Raw genomic sequence first — 27,171 nt, 5'->3', positions numbered from 1 at the left:
TTTTTATATACCTACTTGCCATCTGAATATATTCTTTGGTGAAATGTCTGTTAAGGTCTTTGGTCCATTTTCTAAAAATCAGGTTGTTTTCTTATTGTTGAGTTTTAAGAGTTCTCAGTATATTTTGGATAATAATCTTTTATCATGTATGTCTTTTGCTAATATTTTTTTCCCAGTCTATGCACGTCTTCTATTCTCTTGACATTGATTTTTGCAGATCCATGTCTTTAAGACCCAAGTCTTTAAGTTGGGTGGTGTTAGTCCTCAAACTTCATTCTTCTCCTTCAATATTTTGTTGATTTTTCTGGGTCTTTTCTGGGTCTTTTGCCTCACCACATAAAATTTAGCATCAGTTTTTCTATATATCCACAGGATAACTTGCCATAATTTTGATTGGGAATTTTATTGAATCTATAAATCAAGTTGGGAAGAACTGACAATATGAAGTCTTCCTATGAACAAACATGGAATATTTCTCCATTTATGTAGTTCTTTGATTTTGTTCATTGGGTTTTTTGTGGTTTTCCTCATAAATATTTTGTACATATTTTGCTAGATTTATCCCAAAGTATTTCTTCTTTGGGGTGCTGATATAAATGGCATTGTATTTTTAATTTCACATTCCACTTGTTCATTCCTACCATATAAGACAGTGATTGACCTTTGTATATTAACCTTGTATTCTGCAACCTCACTATACTTGCTTATTAGTTTCAGGAGATTTTTTTTGTCAGTTCTTTCAGATTTTTATATAGATGATCACGTCATCTGTAAACAAGGAAAATTTTATTTTTTTCTTTCCCAGTTTGTATACATTTTATCTCATCTCCTGTCCTATTTCATTAGCTATAACTTCTAGCACAGTGGTGAGAAGGAGTGGTAAGAGGACACCATCCTTGCCTTGTTGTGATCTTAGTAGGAAAGCTTTGAGTCTTAAATATGATGTTAGCTATAGATTTTTAAAAGATATTCTTTATCAAGTTGAGGAAGTCCTTACTGGCTCTTTCAGCAATACAAATGAAAAATTTGTGGAGATTTCTTTAATACGTAACCTAGAGAAATTGGGGCTGGAGTGAAGATGGTCAAACAATCATATTAAAAAAGTACTTATAAATAAATCACTGTCGATCTGAAGACGTATCATTTTATAGGGATATGGAGTTTTATACTTGGTCACTTCTGAACAGAAGACTATTGAACATAGTCTTATCAGTATGTTAACTAACCAAGGACTGCTTGTCAAATCTAAACTATATGTAGTATGTAGCTATGATGGATAGTAAGAGGTATCTATTCATTTTAAGTCAACACATCTGTATTGGCCCCCAGATGTATGAGGCATTTTGTCAGATATTGTGAGGGCTCCAAAGAAGTATGTTCACTAACTTCAAAAGACAATACATTTCTACAGGAGATATATGTATGCAAGGTAAAATGTGTCATGTCATCAGATGTCCTTTCTCTTGCTTTCTCACGTGTCATTCTCCCTCTTCCTTACAACACCAAGGATGCTGGATTCCACTTCTTTCTTCAAAACTGCTGAGCACTCACAAGGATTTTGAAACTGGTATTTCCTTTCTCCAAAATACTCACTTTGCCCATCTAATCCTTCCATTGCCTGCCAAATACCTCAGCCCCTCCAAAACCCACACACAAATACTTCTATACATGCCTTAGATATACTCTAGATATTTTCCAGGGCTTACATAAAGTGCCACCACTCAAGTACTATTTATTATCCTAATAACCTCCTCTTCACCTTCATGAAATTTGTAATTATGCACGAATTTGTATATGTTTGTTTAATGTCGGGCTTCTGTATGATCAAAGAAGGCAGAAAATAAGTTTGTTTTGTTTTTTACACTGTGTCTAATAGCTGGGCCAGATCTCTGTATGGTAGATAACATATTTGTTATACAAATGAATATAAAAATGATGATGTTTACTCCTCAACTGAATGAAGATATTTGTATCAAAGTGGTAACATTTGGGCTGAAACTTGAAAGTCACATGGGAATTTTACAGGGTGGAGATCAAAGGAATTAATAGTCTTAGTATGTTCTGCAGCATCTAACCAATGACTCTAGTATTTTATGATATTCTGACTGCCACTTTCAAGAACAGGCATTGATAAATGGGAGTGCAACAGAGAGAAAAGCAACCCAGATAGCAAAATGCAAGTTGTTTGGGAAGTTCTTGAAATAATTAGATGCTTAAGGTGCAGAAGAGGAGAAGACAAGTGATGGTAGTTTTCCATCATCTTACCCAGATAGGAGAGAGACTATTTTCTAAAGCTCCAGAGAGAGTTTAACACAAGACCGTCAGGTAGAAATTATTAGGAGACAAATTTGGGCTTAGTATGTAAGACTCCTCTGAAGATTACAGTGAGTAAAACCAAAAACAGGTTTGTTCTGTTACGTACCGGGGTCTCTGAACCTGAAGGATTCATGTGAGGATGATGCGACTGACCTCTGCTTAAACTTATAGAGGGAAACACTGAAGTGAGCACATGATACAAATAGGTGATCTATAACTGTTCACCAAACTCTTATTGGCTTAGAGAGGCAGAGATGATATTTATGACTTTCTCTATCTTCTTATTTGTAATTTAGAAATGGTAATAATAGCAACGTTATTGGGGCACCTGGGTGGCTCAGTGGGTTAAAGCCTCTGCCTTCAGCTCAGGTCATGATCCCAGGGTCCTGGAATCGAGCCCCGCATTGCACACTCTGCTCAGCAGGGAGCCTCCTCCCCCCTCCCCACTTCTCTGCCTATCTCTCTGCCTACTTGTGATCTCTGTCTGTCAAATAAATAAATAAAAATCTTTTAAAAAATAACAACGTTACTACTACGACTATTACTACTATTACTACCAGTGCTATGAATTGTCGAGAGGACTGAATGAGGAAAAATTTCAAAAAAATTGATTATACATTATATGGGATACAGAGAAATAACAACAATAACTAACAATTACTTAGCACTTATTAGGATTAAGTACTGTACTACCCATATTTTGCTCCATAACTAGTTATCTGTTGAACCGAACGCATTACGTATTACTGTTGTTGTTAATATTTCCTAATAAAATAAGTGGTTATTCTTAATTGAATGACAGTTATATCCTTTAGATAATGATAGATTTATTTTGATTTTCTCTTTTTACAATTGCTGTTCTCACTCAGTAGAGGGACTATCAACTGCAGTCTTCCATCACCAAGAGCAGCATGATTGAGTCTGAGATAATGTTGAGAATGGACTATAAACACACCAGGACTACATTTTTTGCACACGCAGGAATTATATGTTGTTCTTCACAAATAGAAGTTGGCCCGTGGCATCGCGATTAAAATCATTAACTAGGACTTGGTGGAACTTAATTCAAGTCACCAATTTGTCATTAACAAGTTCTGCCATCTAACTTCACAAGTTGTTGTTGGTGTATGTGGGAAATGGTAGTTATTTATTTTTGTCCATTTTATTTCGATTATTTATTTTAGGTTTGATATTCTGTTTTCTTCTTATAAAAGATGATTGTCTATTAGAACTGAAAAATTTTAAACTTTAAAGTCATTTTAAATGTGACTCTAAGGAGCCGGCAAATGAATTCTAGGACTGGGGGATTGGCAGGGGAACAAATTTATGCAAATGCAATACATAGATTAGATTGAAAAGAGTCGAGTGCCTTAAGAGCAGAAATTATAAGACAAGGGAAGCAATCAATTTTGAGAATATTCTCTTCCTCATTGGGCAAAAGACAATAAGGTTTCTGACAGATAAGAAGTTCTGTGGTTATGTGTAATTTTTATCTATTCTCTTGTCCTGATAGAAACTAAATATAAGCATGGGAGTCATTCCCTCCCTTAGCTTTTAAACTAGTTTCAAATTGTCTTGCTAGGACATATGTTGTGGTAGGGCAGGGGCTTGGAGGGGAGGCTCTGGTTCCAGAAGATTCCTGGGAAGTTTTAGCAAAGTGCCATAAAGGTTTAATCCACAACTGATCTCATTGTGATAGTTCTCTTCCAGCCTGGTTGCAGAAACGCCATTAGAATAAGAGGTCATCGATGTCAGGAAAAAATAAAATGCTTTGATATTTGAATAGAGGTGTGTGCAATGAACAAGAAGAAAAAAGAGGAAAGAGAATTGATTGTAACTGAGTTTCTATTTTGTGTGAAGAGCTTCCCAGGAACTTTGTCTTCATAATAATCCTGTGACTTAAGTATTACCCTATCATTTATAATAACAGGAAACTGCACTTCAAAGAGGTTAAAATTTCCCCCAAAGTCATGCCACTATGGAAGAGCAGAGGGAGAATTGGAGCAAAGACCTGCCCCTGCCCACTCTTCCTGCATATTATCAAATACAATAATATTATTTTAATACTTTTAAATAGCTATACATAGTCCTTTTAATATAAAGTTCAATTGCTACAGAAAAAGTCAACTGATCTTTATTTCTTAATTAAACATAAACTTTGGGATGTCTGGGTGGCTCAATTGGTTAAGCCGCTGCCTTCGGCTCAGGTCATGATCCTGGGGTCCTGGATCGAGTCCCGCATCCGGCTCCCTGCTCTGCAGGGAGCCTGCTTCCTCCTCTCTCTCTGCCTGCTTGTGTGTACTCTCTCTCTCTCTGACAAATAAATAAAATCTTTAAAAAAAAAAAACATAAAGTTTAAAAAAAATAGGGGTTTGGACTATAAAACCACTACCAAAACATTACCAATAAACTATTAACAGAGTAATCTAACTGTCAATTAAATCACAAGATAGGAAAAAATATTGGCAGATTTATATCTTTGGTTTATTTTCATTCCCCTCCCTCCCAATCTGGTTACTTTTATTAGAGACAGGTTATGGAATTACTATAGACTCAGAATTCTTATAGCATTAAACCTAAATGACCAGGTTGGAGTCCCAATTTATCAATTTACAAATTAGGAGGGTGACTCTTGAAGAAGCTAATTGCCTCAAACAAAGTAACACCTATAGTTACAGAATCAGCATAAGAACTCTGAAGAGCATTTGTTTGCCAAATATTTACTGAGGACAACCGTGTGACAGACTTTTTCTATGTACTGGGCATACAATAGTGAACTCTAAAGGTGACTACCCTGTTCAACTAGAAATTATGATTTTCTGATAAATGCAGATAATTAAAATGAAGAAGCCCTAAATTTTAAGAAGGAACCAACCACATAGATTTAGAGGATAAAGCATTCCCAGTAGATAAAACCTCAAGCACAGTGAGCCTTCAAGGGAACAATACTGGCATGTGCCAGGAGCAGAAAGAATGTACTACAGCTTGAGTATGTGAACCTAGAAGAAAGGGCAATTAAATCGGACCCAAGGTAGACTACAGCCAGATTATGTGGGTCTTCATAGGCAGGAATCAGAAATGTACATTTCATTCTAAGTGCATCGAGAAATAAAGGTCTTAAGTAGGGAAGGCATGGTCTTATTTACAGTATTTACAGACTGCTTGGGCTACCTACCAGGGGGAGAATGGACTAGGAGGGAGCAGGACAACAAACAGGGAGACTCTGAAACACTCAGCGGACAGATGACAGTGATTCAGTAGAGGACTTTGGCAGAAAAAGGAATAAAGAGGAGGGGATAGATCTTGTCGGTGAATTCACAGCAGAGTCAAGCAGCCCCTGCTTGTGAATTTTATGTCAGAAAAGAAGGAAAGAGAAGAATCAGAGGATGTCTTTTGTTTGTTTTGTTTTGCTTTTGTTTTGGATTGAGCAATAGATTTGGTTAGTTGGTTGGTTGGTTGGTTGGTTGGTTGGTTGGTGGAGGAGTCAGTTAGCAGAGATGAGACAAAACTGAGGAAAGAGGAGACTGAGGGTGAGGAATGGGAAGGTATTGAAGAGTTCTGTTTTGAACATGGCACATTTGAGATGCATATCAGAAATCCCTAAGAGATGTTCTCCTGGAGATGGGGAAGAGGTCAAGGCTAGCGCTGGAGCTTGGGAGTCATTATCATATAGATGAATTTGAGGCCATGGGAGTAGATGAGATTACCTATGGAGAGGAAATAAAGGATCCCAAGCATGAGCCCTAGGGCATTTAAAATTTTTAAAAGCAATATTTTTTCTTAAATAAATGTCTTTCTATTTAACTAGTAGATTTAATTTCAGAAGTTTTCCATTTAAGGGTAGTTAAACCAAAGCAAAGCAACCATTATTTCTTCCTTGAAATCTTCTCTAATCTCCATGCCCCAAAGGCCATATATAAAGTTATAAGTGAATGTAATACACTAAATATAAAGAAACACACAATTATACAATTTGTTTAAGAGGGGCTTCTTGATTGTTGCTTTGTACTGGATAGCATTTCTAGCTGTCTTTGGACATCACCTGTCATTCAGCCTTTCCTAATAATAGATTGTAATTGTGCATGTTATTATATCCTTCTAAACTCAGAAGGAAGCATTATGTTCTATGAACTGTACCCCCATGGGTTTAAACCCTGTCAAAAGTACAACTAGGGAGTACCTTTGTCACTGAGCAATTGCAGCTCAGTATTACTAAAATCTTCTTTAAGCTGCTCATTGAAGAGTACGATGGTGCCATTTCCATCCCAAGTAACTCCCAGTTCTGAAGCACAGTGTTATTATACTGTATCAATTCCAAGGCCTGCCAGCTGCAGGTTTGAAATAGCTGCACTCAGTGAAACCCAACTTTTAAATCCCAGGAAAGGGAGTTCAACCCTTTATTGTCCTAAAATAGACCAGTGCGATATGGCTCAGTAAGGGGTCTTTCTGATGGCACCTTCAAAATTACCATCCTCAGTGTTCTATGCGGGGAAATAAAAGTCCTGGACAACTTTCCACAAGCAAGCTTTTGGCCTGAGGCTCTTGAACAAAATCTTTTCAGTTTCTCCTTGTCTGTATTCATCATGATCCATGATTGCTTATCACCTTTGCCTGGAGAAGGGACTACGTCTTTTATGAAGGTATGTGTCTATTTTATGTGCCTGGCTATATTGAGTGGTTGAATTGCGGATGTGGTTTATGACTGGTGATAATGGGACTGGTTGCTAATTTTTAAACATCTAAAAATGCTGCATAAAATATAACATTCCCATGATTGCACAGGAGAGAGGGTAGGAAATTGAACTGTGTGGATTTCTAGCCAGATTTGGGTCCCGAAGGACAGTATTCAACTTCCCACTCCCACCCTTACGCCCTTTTCTGAGTGTTTTCACAAACACACACACTTGACTCACTTTTGCTTTTCTGGCCATTTATACCCAGTGCCTCATTCCGACTCCAACGCAAGTAACTAAAATCACCTTGCTGGATTCTAAATCCGGTCACCAGTGAAAAGAATAAACTTTCCTGCCCTCTCAGAGTTGCCTTCCAGATCTGCTTCCTATCCCAGCCTCTAAAACTGGTGTGGGCTCCTTGCATGATCATCCCTGCCTGCATTTCCAACCTGCTTTTAGGTCTGACATTTATTATCTGAGAACATTCTCACCACAGCCTCGCTGCTCTGGTCTCAGAATTCCCCCGAGGCCCTTCCTGTGTGACATCCACTACCCTCATTTTTAGGTTCCTCATTATCCCTGGATTTTCTCATTTAACTGAGTTTCATGATTCTCCTATCTCTTGAACCTCCATAGTTTTATGTCTGACTCCAGAAAGTCAGAGTCCCACCAAGAGGAGAATTCCTTTCATGTCCTTTGGAACACTCATCTCAATTTGCTTTGAATGAAATGAGGTCTATGATAATATTTTTCTAAAGCACAAACACAAACGCTATTCCTGATTTTCTATTACACTGAGTAAAATAATTACCTAAATGGATGTTTTTCATTTTACTATTCTTACCATTTTCATACTTTTTAATATGATTTAGGTTTTCCTTTGAGGATTAACTGGCTTAAAACAAGAAAAGTCTTGAACAACTCATTTTTTTTTTTCTTTTTACATCCTTGTCTCATTGACCTTTCCAAAGTAGAGGTGGTGACCTGTAATATTTCTTCCAGACTGACCTCCTACTTCCTGTGCCAGTTTTCAACTCTTTACAAGTAAAGAAGTTAATAAAGAAAAGAGAGAACTTTGATGCTGCCAACTCTTAAGCAATTTAAGCTGTGACTTTACTAACCTTAAAGTAAATGAAGCCAGATCCAGTAGCTGCACGATCAAATGCTGTTACAGGATAATTTAGTCCAATTGAATATTACCGTAATGGGGGGAAATGAATTCTGTGCACATTGAAGTTTCTGCTTCTCTAGGAGAATTAAACTGCTGAATGCCCATGTACCCCACTGAAAGTATCTCAAATACACCTTAGTCTGCTGTGGCTATGTGAAGGTCAAGTCTGTTGACCTACCTTTCCAGAATAGATCTTCAAACTAGGTCCACCCGTCTCCCCTTGTTCTTAACGCTCAAGTGTTATCTGTATAGTTTTGAAGAACTAGTTTAATTTCACAAATGGATTATGTTGAATGACATAAAGTTATTTTCTACTTGTAGCTCTGTGGTTCCAAAGATCCTATGGAATTTTATAACGACGTACAATTCAAGTCACACATAAGCTAACTGCTAAGCCACTGAGAACCCATTATAAATATTTTTCAACTTTCCTTCTGTGTCATGAATACTGACATGTTTTATAATTTTATGGAAATATCTTGTTTCCAAAAAAACACATGAAGATGTGGAAGAAAAAATACTGAATGCTTATTTTATGGTCAAGTAAATATATACATACCATTTACTATTCCCCAAGCCACCAAGGAAGAAGATGCAGGTAGCACACAGAATAGACGAAAACTTAAAACAGGACCCCCACCCCTATGGTTCCAGAAGATGCAGGCCACAAGAGAGTGGATAGAAAGGAAAATTTCATACCTGTGTGGTAGAGAGAAGCAAGAGTAAGGAAGTAGGAGTGGAGGGAGCGTAGGACTTGAAATAGTGAATAATAAATTATATATATATGTATGTATATATGTATATAATATAATATAATATAATATAATATAATATAATATAAATAAATGAATAATAAAACTGAAAAATTTATGGAAAGATCTGATAAATAGGAAGGAGGATACAGACCACATTACAAAGACAGAGAATAATATTTAATATAAGACCAAATATTGTTAGTATGTGCAGGGTCACATGATTATTTTGCATAGTTTTAGCAAAGAGAAAGAGGAGAAATTCCAGATTCTAAAGTGGCATACCAAATACTTCTGTAACCCAGCAAAAGAAGGTCATCCAAACTCATCTGTTTCTAAATGAAGCAACTACTTCTGAATTTCATTCTGTGTTTGGCCCTCTATCCATTTTCATGGTAAAAGGCTCAATTGTTAGGACAGGCTCAAAAGACAACCTGTCAGATGCTGACCAAGACCTGTTGGTGGGCAACATCCTTATAACAACTTCCTCTTGATAGTGCAGAGTATGTCAACGTCATTCAAGCATGTGTGTGATACACAGTGTGGGCCTAAAAACTTTCTTTCTTAGGATACCCACCCCTATTGCTTCCCGTATCCTACCAACTGCTGCACAGACAGTGTCCATCCCAATCGTCCATATGAATACGGATTGTTCTTACTCAACAGTCATGTACTCAGGACTCATTCCTTGCCCAACACGGTGTTAGGTGCATAGAAACGTACCAAAATCTACTCAAAATTGCCCTTCAGCTCATAGAACTCATCACCATTTTATAAAAATCACGTCAGGTATGCTGGGTGGCTCAGTCAATTGAGCAGCTGCCTTCGGCTCAGGTCATGACCCTAGAGTCCTGGGATCAAACCCCATATCAGGCTCCCTGCTCGGTGGGGAGCTTGCTTTGCACTCTCATTCTGCCTGCCACTCTGTCTACTTGTACTCTATCTCTGTGTCAAATAAATAAATAAAATCTTTAAAAAGAATCACATCAAATGCTCATTTTCATTATTTTTTTTTATCCTATTTTCTACCACATGATTATGATTAATTGTTCTGGGCATACTCGGCTTGCTCCAAGAGCTCCTTGTTTTTATTCCATCCACTTGCCACCTTGCTTACTTTACATCATAACGTACGATCGCCTAATCTCTCATTTTGGTCCAGAAGTGCCACTTTGCACGCATAATTTTAGCAACAAAAATCTCTCCTTACAGCCTTCACTTCCTGCCGTTCTTGAGTCTCTCTAGTCTCCGCAAAAATATATATCCCAATTTCATTTATAGTTAGATGCTTACAATTAAAATGCCACTGTCTTTGTAAAGTTGCTTTAGTGATATCATTCTCTGCCAAAACTATGGTAGCTGTAAATGAGATTCGAGACTCATTTTCTTCATAGACCAAACACAACTTAAATTTATGTGCACAATGGGTGGCCGATTTTCTTACTTCTGGAAATGAGATGTTGTTGAGTGCCCAGGGACACACGCCGCTTTGATGCCTGTCTACACAGTGAGGGTTTGCTGCCCCTATCATCCTTTTAGTCCTATGCAACATTCTACTGCCTCCCCCGATGTCCTCATCGTGATCACCGCCCCATTGCCATGGGACGCAGATATTCGGAGCCGAACTGAAAAATCCAGTTTGTCCAGGCACAAAGCCACCATGCCTGTGACTGTGTCACCTTTTGGATTAGCCAGGAAAGAGAATAAGGAAGAGAAAATGTGTGAGTTGAAAAGCAACCCTAAATGGAGTGCTTATTTAAACATATTCTAAAATATGTTTGTCTACTTGACCTAAGTACTGACTTAAATGCATTGAGGAGGCATTAGTATCTGGATTTCTGCCAGAGAAAGCTCCTTGCTTTATATCCCCTTAGGCTGTACTGATGAAACTACCTAAAAATGGGGTTTAATAGCACTTAATTCATTTTAAATACTAAAGCAACCAGTAAAGTGCATCAGATGATAAAAAAAAAAATATATATATGACTCTCAGGGTTAAAGAAAGTATTCCAGCTGGGACTTTCTTGCTCATATATAAAATGGTTCATGTTCTCTCGTGGAGTCATGGTGAAGATTCTGACCAAGCAGGTGGTTTCTGGCAGACTTTGCTTTGCTCCAAAGTTGCTCCTTCCCCGGGTGTGTTTTTTCAAACATCACAGTGTGGTTCTGACTGTAGGGATGGCTGATGTTGGCAGTCTTGGCGGTGAACGGGGTAGCAGCGTTCTAAAATTCTTTCCACACAATACAATTAAAAAGTCCAGATTTCAGATGCACACTGCTCAGGGACAAGATGCTAAGTGCTTCTAAGTGTTTTGTTGAGAGCCAGTGTTTAAGTAAACATTACAAATTATGGTTGTCTAGTAAATAACGTGGACTGAAGCCCTTGAGAAATTTATTATTCATAAAATACATCATTTTGTCAGCTGGATCATGTAGCTTTTTTCTTGAAGAAATTGATAGAGGTTTTGGTTTGATCGCCGGCAAAGAACAGTAAGTGCTTTTCAAAGACCCAGACAAGGCTGAACCTCCATCCGAAAAGGCGGTCCAGAGAGGCAGCCCATCCTCGGTGCACAAGTTTTGATGGTGGTTTTTGGTGTTTGGTCAGCTTATCTGCAGCATCCTCAGAAGGGTATGTGGTCTATCAAGGCCCTCTTTTATTGTGTTTGCCCTAAGAAACCCAGTAAGAATCGTTCCACAGGGATCCAGGATTAGTCACCTAGATAGAATTTTAGTCGAATGTGTTTCTTCCCTTTCAAGCGTTCTCGTGTATATATGTGCGTATGCAGCCATGTGTTTATGTGTGCAGTTAAGTGAAATAAAATTTAACAATAAATAAACTTCCAGTGCGGTCTGGAGAAATTAGCAGTAGCATCCATTTTTTTTTCATTTCTTGCCCTGTTTGTCTTTGTACTTCCGTTTCGGCATGTGAGAGTCCTTGGTTTCTATTCGTGAATTTGTTCACTCATGCAGTGAATATTCCTTGTGCTCCCACTACGAGCCAGGACTATCCTGGGCGCAGGTAACCTGGCAGGCAGAAAAGTAAGTCCATGATTACCATTCAATCCTATACATACTGTGGTAGAAATAAGAAGGTATTAGAAACAATGAGAAAACGCTTGTCTCCGACTTGCAGATCAGATCTTCCTGGAGGAGGCAACCCTTTAGGTGAATCTTAAAGTAGAATACGTGTAAGTAAAGAGGGAGAATTCAAACAGAAGGATGAGTGTGTTTTAAGTCACAGAACAGAGAGACAACGTGCCAGGGTACTTGCACTTTGTTGACCTGGAGCTCAACATCTGTATGGAAGAGAGGGGCGGGGTGGGGAGGGATAGATGGAAAAGAGGATATTAGAAAAGGTGGAAGGTGCCGGCTCTGCTGTATGGAATAGACTTTCTGTGGCAGAAGAAACTAAAAAGCCTTTTCTAGTTCCCTTTGTGGAGACTGGGAAATCAGTTTTCAGTTTTCTCATGTGTAAAATGACGTATTCGGGCTCTCCAATCACAAGGACTTGTTCAGCTTTAAGAGTCTCTGATTCTATGAATTTGTGGCACCTTGCAAGAAAACATGAAAGTGTTCATGAGCACGTGAATCAACATTCTCTTCTATAGGAGAAAACAATTCCATTACCCAAGATTTATATTTGGAAAATTGCTATGGTGTTAGACATGTTTCATGCTCAATCACATCATTTAACTATTAAAATAGTATCTATTCTTAGCATGAGGAGAACAATAATTACAAATATTTATTGTTGTTTACATTTCTTAAAGAAAAGGTGAGTTCTCTCAACATGGGCTTAAAATTTCTTAGCAAATTAAAATGTTCATTGACGGGCACCTGAGTAGCTCAGATGGTTAAGTGTCTGCCTTCAGCTCAGGTCATGATCCCAGATGAGGCCTAGTGTGAGGCTCCTGGCTCAGCGGGGAGCCTGTTTCTCCCTGTGTTCCCCACTCATGCTATCTCTATCACTCTCTCTGTCTCTCTCCCTCTCAAACAAATAAATCTTTTTAAAAAATGTTTGTTGAATAACTAGTTTCCTAAAACGAAAGGTAAGATATTTTAGTAGAAATATAATGGTGAGAGTTCAAGCACACATTCATCATTATCATTTTGAGCAATGTAAAAACTAGGTTGATAAGATTTAAGTTTTCATTTATATAAAAAGACAAAAAATGATCAGTTCGCTCTTTTCTCTGCTCTGCAATAGAACTCCATGGGTGCTATTTTCACCTCATCATTATTAGTACTTTCTACCATTTCATCAACCAAAATGCCAATTGACTTACACCTAGTTATGTATAGATATTGACACACGCGTAGATACTGTCTCTGTTTTCAGTTGTCAGAAATCTACAATTACTGTAAAAATCTAAAATGACTGCCATACAATTTTATCACAAAGCCCTTTCCCCAAGTTCTTTTCTTAAGAAAAATTGAGTTAAGCAGTTTAATTAGTTAAATATTGAAATGGAGAAGAAGAAGAAGAAGAAGAAGAAGAAGAAGAAGAAGAAGAAGAAGAAGAAGAAGAAGAAGAAGAAGAAGAAGGAGGAGGAGGAGGAGGAGGAGGAGGAGGAGGAGGAGGAGGAGGAGGAGGAGGAGGAGGAGGAGGAGGAGAAGAAGAAGAAGAAGAAGAAGAAGAAGAAGAAGAAACAACACAGGGGATCTGAGTTATTTATTCATTCACATAGCAAGCACAGTGATGAGATAAGAACCAAATTTGGTAGTTTAGGGCCTACATTACACTGCCATTGAGACTTACCAGTCCTATTGAACCCACTAATATACAAGTATTAGTATTTTATTTTATTAATTTCAATTATTCTAATATTATGCTAGATAGTCGAAATTTTCAGAAAACTAATCTCTTCAGTTACAGCCAAAATAAGCAGTCTCAGTTATTCAGCATATATTTGTAGTGTGACTAAGGTTTGTCAGGCATGGGATTCAGCATTGAAGTTAGAAGAGCAAAAAGTTAGTCAATCCTTGTTCCTGAAAAGTTCACAGTACCATGAGAATGCCACCCTGTAAATCAGCAGTATAAGCATTGTAACACATGTAAATAGGAAATAAGCTTGAGGTACTTTGGAAGGGTACCTCAGAGGGTTTACAACCTAGTATGTGGGGCTTTGGAGTGATTTCCAAATTGAGATCTATGGAAGAAGGTGAAGTTAGAAAATGTTGGCATTCTAAGAAGTATTAGCATTTACAGGTTGTGTGGAAGAAGAGGAGTACAAAGAAGCCTGAGCAGAAGCATCCAGAGGGTGATGGAAGATGTAGGAAGCATGATTTTATGGAAAGCCAAGAGCATAGACGATTTCTAGAACACAGTGGTTGTCAAAGTTGATACCAGAGAGAGGTTAGTGGAGAACATGATCAGAGAGTAGATGATGGATTTAACGTCAGTGCCGCTAGTCCTTGGCAAGGATTAGTTCATGAAATGACAGGACTAGAGTTCAAAAGAGAATGGGTTGAAGAGGGACTTAGAAGTGAAGAAATCTGACAAATCTTTTTAAAAGTAGGGTTATACAGATGAAAGTTATAGTGTGGTAGGTAGAGGGAAGGGTCTGTAGGAATCTTTTGTTTGTTTTTAATCATGTTTAAATGCCAATGAGAAGTATTTAAGGTCAGGTGTCAAGTAGAAAGCAATTTAAGAGACGGCATCTTAGACTAAAAGAAGGTTGAGAGTATAGCATCCAGTATATATGAGGAATTAGCTCTAGATGGAGGAGGGGGACTCTTCGAATAGAAGAGATGAAGTAATAGAAGGCTGTCTTGTAGATAAGCATTTGAAGTAGATGGTGTTCCTAATGAATATCTTCTGTTTTCTCTGTGATAGAACCTATGGAGCCAAGGATGTAGTGGAGGGGACCAGATGTTTCAAAAGAGGTGTTTTGAAACAATGCTAGAAATAGCACCATTATCTAGCAGCACAAAGGTTTTAGTTGTGGCTGGATATGAATTTATATTCATATGATAATGAGGGATTTTCTTTCAGCACTATTTAGAAATGAGCTAGAGGAGAAGGAAAAGCCTTGGATGGACGGCAGTGTTGCTATGTTGGACAACAGAGACCGGACTGAATGATAAGGAATAAGAAGACAGGACAGGGATGACAGATAGCAAAAATCTAACCAGGTGAACATGCCAGAGTATAAACGAGATTGGAATTTAGACATATTCTTAATAATAACCAAGGAGGAGGGCTGAAAAACAATAAACTGGGATGGGATAGAATTCCTTATTTCAGAAGTGCATGCAACAGGTTAATTAGTTTGGTTTGGTTTGGGTTTTATTCACAAAGTCTACATTCTGGTCTTGGGGAATGGGTAGCTGAAATGAATGCAGTTATTCACTGAGATGAAAATGTAAGGATCTGAAGAATGAGTGAGTTGAATTAGTGACACTGATGTCATCTGAGCAGTGGCAAAGCTCTATCCTTCCCCAGGTCCTAATAATGAACTTTGAGGCTGGAGGGAAAAAAAAAAAAAAAGACAAACCCTGAGTGTCAAGGCTCATAATATCTTACTTTCCTGCACAACATTGCTCTTCACAATGACCACAACCACCAATTTTAGTCATGCCTCTGGCCTGTTTACTATGGGATAAGACATTCATAGCCCATGGAGAAAAGTTTGGAAAAGGAAGCATGCACCAGGATGGTGGAAAGGAGCATGAAACAGCCGAGAAATTACAGCTTAATTTGGAATAAAAATCCAAGAGAGGACAGATGACTGAGGAGACTTATGTTTGGGAGTAGGAAGCATTGTGGGTAAGATTAACTAGCCACATATTTCCAAAATAAGCCACCCTGCAGCGTACTGATGGATGGAGAGAGGGTCAAGTGTGGGAGGCAGAGTGGGACATGCATCCTTTCTGGAAAATGTCACCGGTGATATGACTTTAATGGGGCTTAGGAGAGAATCCTACTCTGATAGGAAAGGCAAGAGAGCAGGACTATTTAGTTTCCAGAATACTCACTGTGTGCATTCTGTTCTCTCTGCCTTTTATCTCATTCTTTCCCTTCTGCCACTCCTCCTCTTTCCCTCTCACCTTGCCCTTCCCCTCTCTGTCTTTGTTCTGTCTTCCCTATTTCCTGTCTCTTCCCCCACCATGGAAAACTAAGGTTCAATAAGGTGCAGGAATATAAAGTTGTGGCTGAGGAATCTCTACTGAGACTTTCTTTGCCCTGCTGTAGGCACTGTTTAGAAGGATCCACAACGTTCTCTGCCTGACCCACAATTAACCAGAGGTTCCAATTCAGCCCAAGGCCAGCTTGCTCTGTTTCCAGAAGCAGCCCTTGGTGCACAGGGTACCCTTCATTCAGCTTGCCTGTGACCTTTCAACGAAGTATAATTCAGCAAAGCTGATTCTTGTACTTTATTGCTCGACCTACAACTAACATGTAGACACATATGGATGTGTTCTCACCCTCATCTGTGCCATATGCCCTCCTCCAGTCACTGCCACTCAGCCTTTGCTCCTTGACTGCTTGTATGTCCCATTGGAATGGTACATATCCACTTCCTTCATAAGAAAAGAAAACTCATTCCATATATGATTGTCAAATTCTGAAGGCCTCGGCCAGCTAGAGGTTACCATCAATTGTTGAGCAGTGACTCATTTCATTGTGGGATATTACCTTTTCCTTATTTCAAATAAAGTGGCAGCTGGAAGGAATTGGCAGGGGTGCTCATGTTTCCTCCTTGTGGGAGAGATTAAAAAAAAAAAAAAAAGAGGAAAGAGAGAGAGAGATACCTTCAAGAATCATGAATCATGCAAGTTGTCTCCTACCATGCCAAGGAAATTATCTTCTCTACACTACCCATCAATACCATTGACCTTTGTCATAAAAAGCAGGTCGCTTATATCTATATCCCATTAAAAGGCATCATCTTACAATCACTTCTTCAGTACTATTAAAGTCGTGTCAAAAAGAATCATTGACTTATTGTCAAACACATCCAACCTTCCACATTAATGTACCCAGAGACACCTCACTAATCAGCAGGAAAACAATGCCAGACACCAAGAGAAGCCCCAGGAAACCAGGGGGAAAAAGGTCTCTGATTCCACCTTCCCTAGCTGACCTGTGCATGTTCTCTCTCTATCTTGTACATTAGGGAAGTTGGTGATATGTCATTTAGCACATCGGTCGTTATATATTTAAAATGAATATGCTGTTATTACTTGCTCTCTAAATCATACCAGTGACAGAGATTCCATAGTATTTCAGAGGATGCTTGTGAGTCTTCCCGACCTGTTTGGCCCTACCATGGCAGTGGGTATTAATTGGGAGTCAAAAAAGAGCTTATTGAGTACATAGTTCAGTGAAATTAACAGAAAAATGATTTGTTAGCATGCTAAATGACAGAGGTATTATGTGTTATGTCAATTCCCGGAAGTAAAACAATAGTTTGACTTGGTTTGACCAGGTAAGGCTTCCTGCAAAAGGGACATTCAAGCGGGGATTTTAAAAAGACGGAATTTGAATATCTAGATAGGAATAGGGAGAGATGTCTGGGAAAGAAACTGTTAAGAAAAAAACCTAATTCCTGACATAAGAAAATGGAAGGAATTGAGGGGAATTACAGAGAATGTTTTCACTTGTCTTAAGTTGCGTGCATGTTGGTGATAAGAAGACAAACAGGATAGTATCCAAAGATAACTGAGCTCCAGATAAATGCATTTTGAGTTTCTCCAAAATACAGGGAGTACTTTTTCAAGGTTTTTGAGCCTATATAATGAAATACACAATGAAAGGAAAGGGGGTGATTTAGGATTATTCTTCAGGTAAGCCAGGTCCATCAGACATAAATGAGATTGCTGCAAAATTGACAGAGGAGATGAGCACCTGGATTTTACTTGGAGAGGGATGGATTTAAAGGCACTTAGAAGGGCTTAATTCACTGAGCTTGTAGAATTAAGACATTATGTACAACTTAGACCCAGGATTCTATTCATTATCCTTTCTCTTCCTTCCTTCCTTTTTCCTACCTTCCTATTTTTAAGGCTATGTTTTGACATAGCTATGGGGAAACTGTCTGTATGCACCCAGTTCCTTAGCTGGGTGCATACCCTCTTCCACCTGGTATGAAAGGCTGGGTGGTGGGATCCTGAAGCAGAGAGGCAGAATGGAAAGAATAGACCTTCTGCGATCAGAGGGACCTGGTTAGAACTGCTGCCTCCACTATTGTTTTGTTGTGACTTTATACAGGACCCTCAGTAGTTCTCTCCCTTTCTATTTCTCATCCTTTTATACTCATTATCTCTAATCCTCATGTCAATCCTTCATAGTACAGGTACATATGTGTGCATGATCATCACAGTCCAACTTCACATTTCCAAGTCCCGTGCTTATAGAATCCCGTGCTTATAGAATTATTCAGCTTACTATTTTGAAACCTAGTTCTTATCTTGGTTTCTACATGGCACACTCATAGTTTTCTTTTTAACTCAATGGCCAATCATTTCATTGTACTTGGATAGCTTTCCCTGCTTTGGTTGTAAACATTAAATGGTAGAGGGTATAAAGCTCAAGGCCTGAGGTCTCTTTTTTGTTGTCTATACTTTTTCCCTAAGTATTTGTAATCAGTACCATTTAAGTGCTGATAATTTCCAAATGTATATCTCTATTTTTCACCTTTACTCAGGACTTACTATGCCTGCTGGACATGCCTTTTTTTTTTTTTTTTTTTAACATGGGTTAAGTGGAACTTTTGACTCACTCTCCAAATTCTGCTTCCAAGAATCTCCGTGGGGGACTGCCATCTACTCACCAACTCTATCTAGCTAACAAACTGAGGGAAATTTTTACTTCCTTTCTTTCCCTTACCTCTTAAAACCAATCAATCAACAAGTAGAAACAAAAGCAAAACATTTTCTTGATCTACCTGTTTCATCTATCCGCATTGCTATCATCCTGATCTTATCCAATATCATTTCTCATCCGGACAACTCCAGCAGACTCCAACTGGCCTCTTTGTTTCTACTTCACGCTCCTTTCTCCACCCTATATCCAGAATAGTCTCGGAGAATGTAAAGTAGATCTCTGCTTAAACTCTACAATGACATCACTTAATGCTGAGAACAAAATCTCATTCTTTATCCTGGATTTCATGGCATGACTGACTCTCTCTCTCACTCCCCTCAGCTCACTGTGTTTAAGACACAAAGGCTTTCTTTCCATTCCTTTGACTTACCAATTTCTCTTCTCTTTTATGGTCTTTGAAATAACTCCATCCTCTGTCTAGAATGTTTTTCCAACAGATTTTTTATGAATGGTTTCTCCACTTGCCCACAGCCTCATCAGAAAAGCCCACCATTACTGCACAATCTAAAATTGTCACTAATAAATAGTTATCAACTTGCTATTCAAAGCATGGGGCATAGACCTGCAGCCCTGGCATCACCTAGAAGCTTGTTAGAAATGCAGAGTCTTGAGCCCCACTCAAGACTATTAAATCAGAATCTGCATTGTAACAAGAACCCTGATTGATTTGTCTGCACATTAATATTTGAGATCACCTACCCTAGCACATCACTCTTTTAATTTTTTTGTAGCACTCACATTTCCTGATTTTTTCTTGTGTATGAAGGTATATTTGTTGAGCTGTGCTCCTCTATTAAATACAAGCTCCATGGAAACATGGGCCTTATCAGCACTGCTCACCTCTAACATGTCTCAAAGCAAGAGCAGTACTCGATACTCGAATGGCTTGTTGAATGAATAAATGAAGTATCCACATTTGCCTGAGGATATATTCTTTTTTTTTTTTTTTTTTTTTTGAGGATATATTCTTAAGGAGGGGAAGAATTGAGATCTAAAATCTTCCATTCACTTCATAACTCCCAGTTCAGGAAGTAAATTATGCATATCCGTGTCTCTTTGGGAGGGTTGAGGGGGGTTCACAGTCCCAAAGGTAATCTGTCTTCAAACTAAATTGAGATTGAAAGGAACATCAGACCCCTTTCAACCTCCCCATTTTAGAACAACTGCAGCATCAGGGCTTCTGAGCACTGTTCCCAGAGCTCCACTTGAGTGATTCTGGCCTATTAGGGGCCACAGCTGAAGTTGAATTCATTTCATGATCTATTTACGTGCAAGAGTGAACTATAGCAGGCTGGAATGAGGGCTCCAGGTTATGAGGATCCAGGAGAGAGGAGAGGATAAGATGGAGGAGAATGTCTGAGAAACTGAGTGGTAGGAAAAGTCAGTTCCCCAAAGAGATATGTAGTTTTATGGGGGAGAGAGAAGGCATAAGCACACCTTTCTTTCCCCATAATTATTTCATCCCTATACCATCACATCACATGTAACTTATCAACCTATTCATGACAGTAAGCTATCTAAAGAGTTAACTGTTGAACACATAATATATATTTATTTTCCAGAACAGTGACTTTAACTCGGCAACCAGTGCTAACATGTGTTTTGTTTTCTCTTGCACCATAATCTTCCCTGGTTTTTCACATGGAACTCTTCATTTCCAGACAACATATATCTCTACAGCAGGAAAGAACTAAGTAGCACTATCCACAGAGTTAAAGTCAGAATTTTGAAATCTAATTCAGATATGCTGGGGCTCTTCTTTCAAATAAAATAAACAAAATTAATCTGAAATATATATGAGCACAGTACAATAAATGTGAAAGAGAAGTTCTGAAATGAAAAAAGATAAAACAGATTGTCATAATTTGGGGGGAAAGAACGGAAGGGAAGGAGGAAGGGAGGGAGGAAAAAAGCTTTGACAGCCAAAAAAGAAAGCGAAGTTTGTCTCTTGAGCCCATAGGTCTGACTCACCATGAGAATTTCTGCCATTCTACTCTAGCCAGTAACTTTGTTTCAAATTTGCAGAGGCCATCAGGCTCCAACTTCAGTTAGAGTTATTGAGGAATTTGATCATGGCCATCAAAACCTTCCAGAGTGAAAAACTTATGTCCTTTTGCTTGGAAAGACAATTTTAATATTTCCACATCTTCATAATTCATTTTATTTCTTTCTTTAGTATTATAAAAATATATAAATTCCTTTCCATGAGTTAAAGCCATTTTTAAGGAAACTTAAGATATTAAAATAAATATGGATTAAAAAACCAAACACACACACGACAGCCCATTTTTTTTCAGAACTGTGGTCCACGCATTCTTTCCTGTATCCCTCAAAGTCCTTACAACAATTTTTTTTTCTTAAAACAATTTAGTTAACTTCACACCTTCACTGCTCTTTTTGCTAGAACTTTAACTCTTATGTTCATACTGAATGACCTTAACAATTATTTTTGGACTGGGCTGATATTTCTATTTGAAACAGATGAATGCAGCATCTGCTGGTGAGTTGGATTCACACATACGCACACACAATCACACACAGGCACCACGGACCCCAGGCTATGAGAAACTTACTAGAACAACCTTAAACTCAACTGAATGTTTTTCAAAACTACTCATTATGGTCCTGAAACACGTTTCACTTTGTATAGACCCTGGAAAGGCAAAGGCAGCAATGGGAACAAAAAGGGGGAAAAAAAACAATGAATAGTAAATCTGGTGTTTTCCAACTCAAGAAGCCACAGTTGATTTGAGAAGTGGCAGAACATATAAGCTGCTTCCAATTTTATTCAAGCGAAATCTTCCATCCCAGCTTTTGTATATGCCTGGCCTCACACATCACAGTTACACACCAAAGCCCTCAGGAGCTAGGGTTTTAGATCAGTGTCAGAGCATTTATATATTTTTTAAAAATACCCTGAAAATGCCAGCTCTACCCCAGCTAGGATTGTTTCCCCCGTGTCCTGCAGTTAGACTTGTCAACATCAGTAATATACATGATGTTTGAACTTCTTCCAAGTGACTTACCCACACACTCACTCTCCTGAAAAAATTCAGTGTCTGCCCACCTGCTGTTCAAGTGCAGAGAAGAGATGAAAGATTCTTTTCCCCTGAAATTAAAAAGAACGGAAAACAAACAATGCCAACTGAATACGTCAGTTTGTGCCAAGACCTCTTCTGCCGCATCTTGTCTACTGACCTTCTATAGTATGTCAGTTCCTTGTGACCTCCTTCTTAACACAATCAGATGCATTGGAAATTGAAAAGAATCTTGCATCGGTCTAATAGGCTGCAATTATTTTGATCTAACACCTAAAATAAATTTTTTGTACAATGCTTTTTTACATGGTGATAAACATAATTGTAACAACCTCTATAGGATAAATTGAAGAACTCAATCTCAAAGGAATTAATGTACAAATGCTACTGCTTTCCTCATTAAGAAAATAAACAAACTTTCCTATATGGATCCTCTGAGAAATTTTGTATAAATCTTTGACCACACTGAATTTATTCTTTCTTTTGTTCACTTGATTTTTGTTTATTCATTCATTTTTTTTTTAACTGCTACTTTGGGGATATCATGTGAGAAAGGTAAAGCAAATTTTAAAAATGCATCAACCCTGCTTCCTGTATTCAAAAAACTTGTATTTTTTTGGAGGATGGATTAGATACACACCTAGAATAGGTAAAATGACAATGCATTAACTGACAATGCAGGATTTAGGCATAGAGATAACATATGGTAGCATTAAGCATGAAAATGTGGTCTAGGAATTTAGTTAAGAGATATTTGTATAGGCAGAATGTACAGGAAGATAGGAAGCTTCAACTGGACAGTTTATAAATAGGTAGGATTTGAATAGTTGGAAAGGAGTGAAAAAGACATTTTCCATGTGGAGGAACAACATAAGCAATCTCAGGAAGTTGGTCATGCATGCACTACCTGGTCCAGGGGAGGAAATTAATCTAATGATGACACTCATTTGTTAGTTTAAATCATTTATTTGCTACATAGATCTCCCTCTATTGCTTCAAATGTTTCAAAGGCATGTAGTTACATTTCAGTTACACTGAAAGTGTAGGTTCAAGAAACTCATTTACTCAAGGAATAGTAGGGTGGGGAAGATGGGAGGAAGATATGTATATAATTTACTATCCTGGAACTCCAGAAGAAAGAAGTGTTTGAGTCTGGGACTCTCAGATGGAGGAATCCCAGTCATAGCATTTCTAGGAATCAAAAGGGCAAGAATCTGTGGTGGATCTTCGTCTAGTTTTCCACTTGGCTGTTTTATCAATCTTTGCTTCTTTCTGTATATTTTGTCTTCTTACTTATCCTTCTGTTTCTTGCCTCTTTAGCTTGACCTCTTAGTTTTTATTCTTTCTTTTCCTGTGTCTCTTTGGTTATAGATTCCACTTCCTTTGTCTTTGGCTTACTCTTAATACAAGTTCTTTTGCAGTTCCTCACTCCCTACTCTAACTAACGAACCACAGGCTGTGCAAGGCTTTTCACAACTGATTGACTTTTTCCCCCTGTGTTTTTCTGTTTACGTTCTGAATGCAAGAATCCAGTTGCCCAGCTCATTCGCCATTGAAGAGATCATTCATATCAGGCTACTCATGCATCATCAAATAGCCCAAAAATTAGCTGCCTCTGAGTCTGGGGCATTTCCCACCTCAAAAGCTAAATTCAGGGAGTGGTACAAAACATGGTTGGCTGGGTCTCCTCCCTCAAAGAGATCTGTGGGCAGATCCGTTTTCTCAGAAGAGGTTGTGGCAATGGAAGTCACCACGGCTGACAAATGTAATGGAAAAGGAAGGGAACACATTTAATTTATAATCTGTTTCAAGAGAGATGGCTCATTTGTGTGGTGATGAATATACTAAGTGTCTACTATGTACAGGTAGTCATGAGACCTTTACTTTCAAAGATTACTTAATTTCCAAAACAATTCTGCAAAATTATTATTATTAACATTTAAGAGATGAGGAAACAAAAACTCAAAAACGTTAAGCAATTTCTCCCATATAGGTAACTAGAAATTGATGTACCTTGTGTTTTAATACATGTTTATTAAAACTGAAAGAGGATTTGGTTCATCCATCCCTAACTTCCTTACTCCTTCATTATACAGCTCTGATAATTTTGGAGAAAATTTAATCCTGTACTTGGTGACTTCAAACTGGTGTAATCAATCATTTGATGAACCAAATAATTGCTTTTGCTCTCTCATTTACTTTAATTATGGGCAACATTGGGTAACACTAGTTCATATTTGTCAAATGTGAAACTAGAAAAAAAAACTTTTTAAACCCATTTTAATTTTAAAGTACTCCTTTTGGATTATCTATTGGCTTTAAAGGAGACTGCCCTTATGTTCTACATGTATGTTACTGATGATATTGCTTAATTAAGTTGCCCATTTGTTGATGGCAGAGATTGTTTATTTTTAATGACTTTTTATACAGAAAGTCACAATTCCCCTAAGAAAAACACTTGGGTCTATGATCATTTAGCAGTAGTAACTTTCAGCTTAAGGAATATGAATATTCATAACACTGGATCTGTTTATATCATGCATTCATTCTGAAAACAAAGTAAAACTTGTTTAATAAATCATTGCAGCACCATCTGAGACAGGAATGCTCAGAGTACTCCCTAAAGGACAGCCTCTTTCTAGGCACAATAGAATGTCTGAACCAGTATTCAAAGTCTCTGGCCTCAAATAATATGAAAAATTTCACATATGACATGTACTCAAAATGAATAGGGCAAAAAAATAAGGTGTAATGTAGGCAACAAAAAGAATAGATAATGTGTGCTACAGAAATTTAGAACATTAAATCAGCGTGGGCTGGAAAAGTCAAGAAGAATGTGATGGGACGAGTGATAGAAAGTTTAAGGATAATATAAAGGAAGAGAGATACATTTGAACACAGCAAGCCTTGTTTGACTTCTGCTGAGAACCAGGCATGCCTTAGAATGAGAGGTGCTGAGTGAAACCAAATAATTAGAATATAGAATTTACTTTACTTTAGACTAGGAAATACCAAAATATATATCATTTTACAAAAAATCATCTATCAACAATTTCAACTGTTTATTCTATTCCTCCGTGCCTCCCAACTTGCACCATAATATATATATATATATATATGTATATATATATATATATATATTAGTTAATTTTCCTCTGTAGCAAATATCTAGTTACCTTAAAAAAATTAATGTTGTGTGGAGACACCCATATTAGGTTTTTCTTTTAAGGAGTGATTTAGTCTGTACCACAAATGAAAAATCCCTCTGCCTCCCATCCTCAAATCCTTGTTCACTTGGAACCCAAAAGGCCACATATATCAAGTTTTGCTTTTTCTAGCTTCAATTTTCTGTAAGGGTGAATGATTAGGGATGAAAGTCTATATTAGTCTTGCCTGATCAATCTTGTAAAACTGCTTAGGACAACATATTGTCATTTCCATTTTGGCCAGCAAAACAAAGTAGGAAGGAAAGAACAAGCAGGCCATTGGCAACAGAAAATGTGCTCTTCTCAAGGATGGAAAGAAATCTGTTCAAATAGTTCCATTTTCCTCTTTTGAGATTTTGTAAGGGTCTTCTGGAACTCTGACCTTTGTTATCTAACTTCTGGCTTCCAGGACTCTAAAAATTTAAGTACTCTTTATTAATAATTATAAGAATCACTTTATTACTACTATAAGAAAAACTTAAATGCAAAATATACATTGTAACTGTAACAAGCTGGGTATTTTGGATTTCGTAGTGCTTGTGAATGCTATTTAAGATGCCTGAATGAGAAGATGTTGGTCTGAAACCCAGAAGGCCTCTGAACATTTATATTACTTGAAATTCATTGGGATTCCTTGACCTAAGGACTTTTGTCTTTCAACAAATGTGTGGTGCTTTTTTCCTTTTCAGCCACCTTATCTTCGAAGTTGGTATCTTTCTCCTTCTACAGTATCTTCTTGAGATTTCATTCATGTTTTTTTTTTATTCTATCCCACATGACTCTTTTTTTTTCCATTTTATTTATTTTTTCAGCGTAACAGTATTCATTCTTTTTGCACAACACCCAGTGCTCCATGCAAAACGTGCCCTCCCCATTACCCACCACCTGTTCCCCCAACCTCCCACCCCTGACCCTTCAAAACCCTCAGGTTGCCCCAACCTCCCACCCCTGACCCTTGAAAACCCTCAGATTGTTTTTCAGAGTCCATAGTCTCTTATGGTTCGCCTCCCCTCCCCAATGTCCATAGACCCCTCCCCCTCTCCCAATCCCACCTCCCCCCAGCAACCCCCAGTTTGTTTTGTGAGATTAAGAGACATTTATGGTTTGTCTCCCTCCCAATCCCATCTTGTTTCATTTATTCTTCTCCTATCCCCCTACCCCCCCATGTTGCTTCTCCATGTCCTCAGCGTAGCAACATCTTCCTAGGAACAACGGCAAAGGCAAGGGAAGCAAGGGCAAAAATGAACTATTGGGATTTCATCAAGATCAAAAGCTTTTGCACAGCAAAGGAAACAGTTAACAAAACCAAAAGACAACTGACAGAATGGGAGAAGGTATTTGCAAACGACATATCAGATAAAGGGCTAGTATCCAAAATCTATAAGGAACTTAGCAAACTCAACACCCAAAGAACAAACAATCCAATCAAGAAATGGGCAGAGGACATGAACAGTCATTTCTGCAAAGAAGACATCCAGATGGCCAATAGACACATGAAAAAGTGCTCCACATCACTCGGCATCAGGGAAATACAAATCAAAACCACAATGAGATATCACCTCACACCAGTCAGAATGGCTAAAATTAACAAGTCAGGAAATGACAGATGCTGGAGAGGATGTGGAGAAAGGGGAAGCCTCCTCCACTGTTGGTGGGAATGCAAGCTGGTGCAACCACTCTGGAAAACAGCATGGAGGTTCCTCAGAATGTTGAAAATAGAACTACCCTATGACCCAGCAATTGCACTACTGGGTATTTACCCTAAAGATACAAACATAGTGATCCGAAGGGGCACGTGTACCCAAATGTTTATAGCAGCAATCCCACATGACTCTTGACTCTCATATTTATTATTTGTCTCTCTCTGAGCTGTATTACAGGTTTCAAAAATAATTGTCTATTTTCCATGTTTCTAATTTTCCCTTTAGTAGTGTCTAATCTTCTGTTAATGTACCTATTGAGGTGTGTTTTTTTTTTAAAGAATTTATTTATTTATTTGACAGAGAAAGCCATTAAGAGAGAGAACACAAGCAGCGGGAGTGGGAGATGGAGAAGCAGGCTTCCTGCTGAGCAGAGAGCCCTGTGCAGGACCCAATCCCAGGACCCTGGGATCATGACCTGAGCCGAAGGCAAACACTTAACTACTGAGGCACCCAGGTTCCCCACCTATTGAGTTTTTAATTTTC

Source organism: Meles meles, chromosome 12 (assembly GCF_922984935.1).
Source record: "Meles meles chromosome 12, mMelMel3.1 paternal haplotype, whole genome shotgun sequence".
In the NCBI taxonomy this organism is placed as follows: domain Eukaryota; kingdom Metazoa; phylum Chordata; class Mammalia; order Carnivora; family Mustelidae; genus Meles; species Meles meles.
Note: the sequence above shows the minus strand (reverse complement) of the source record.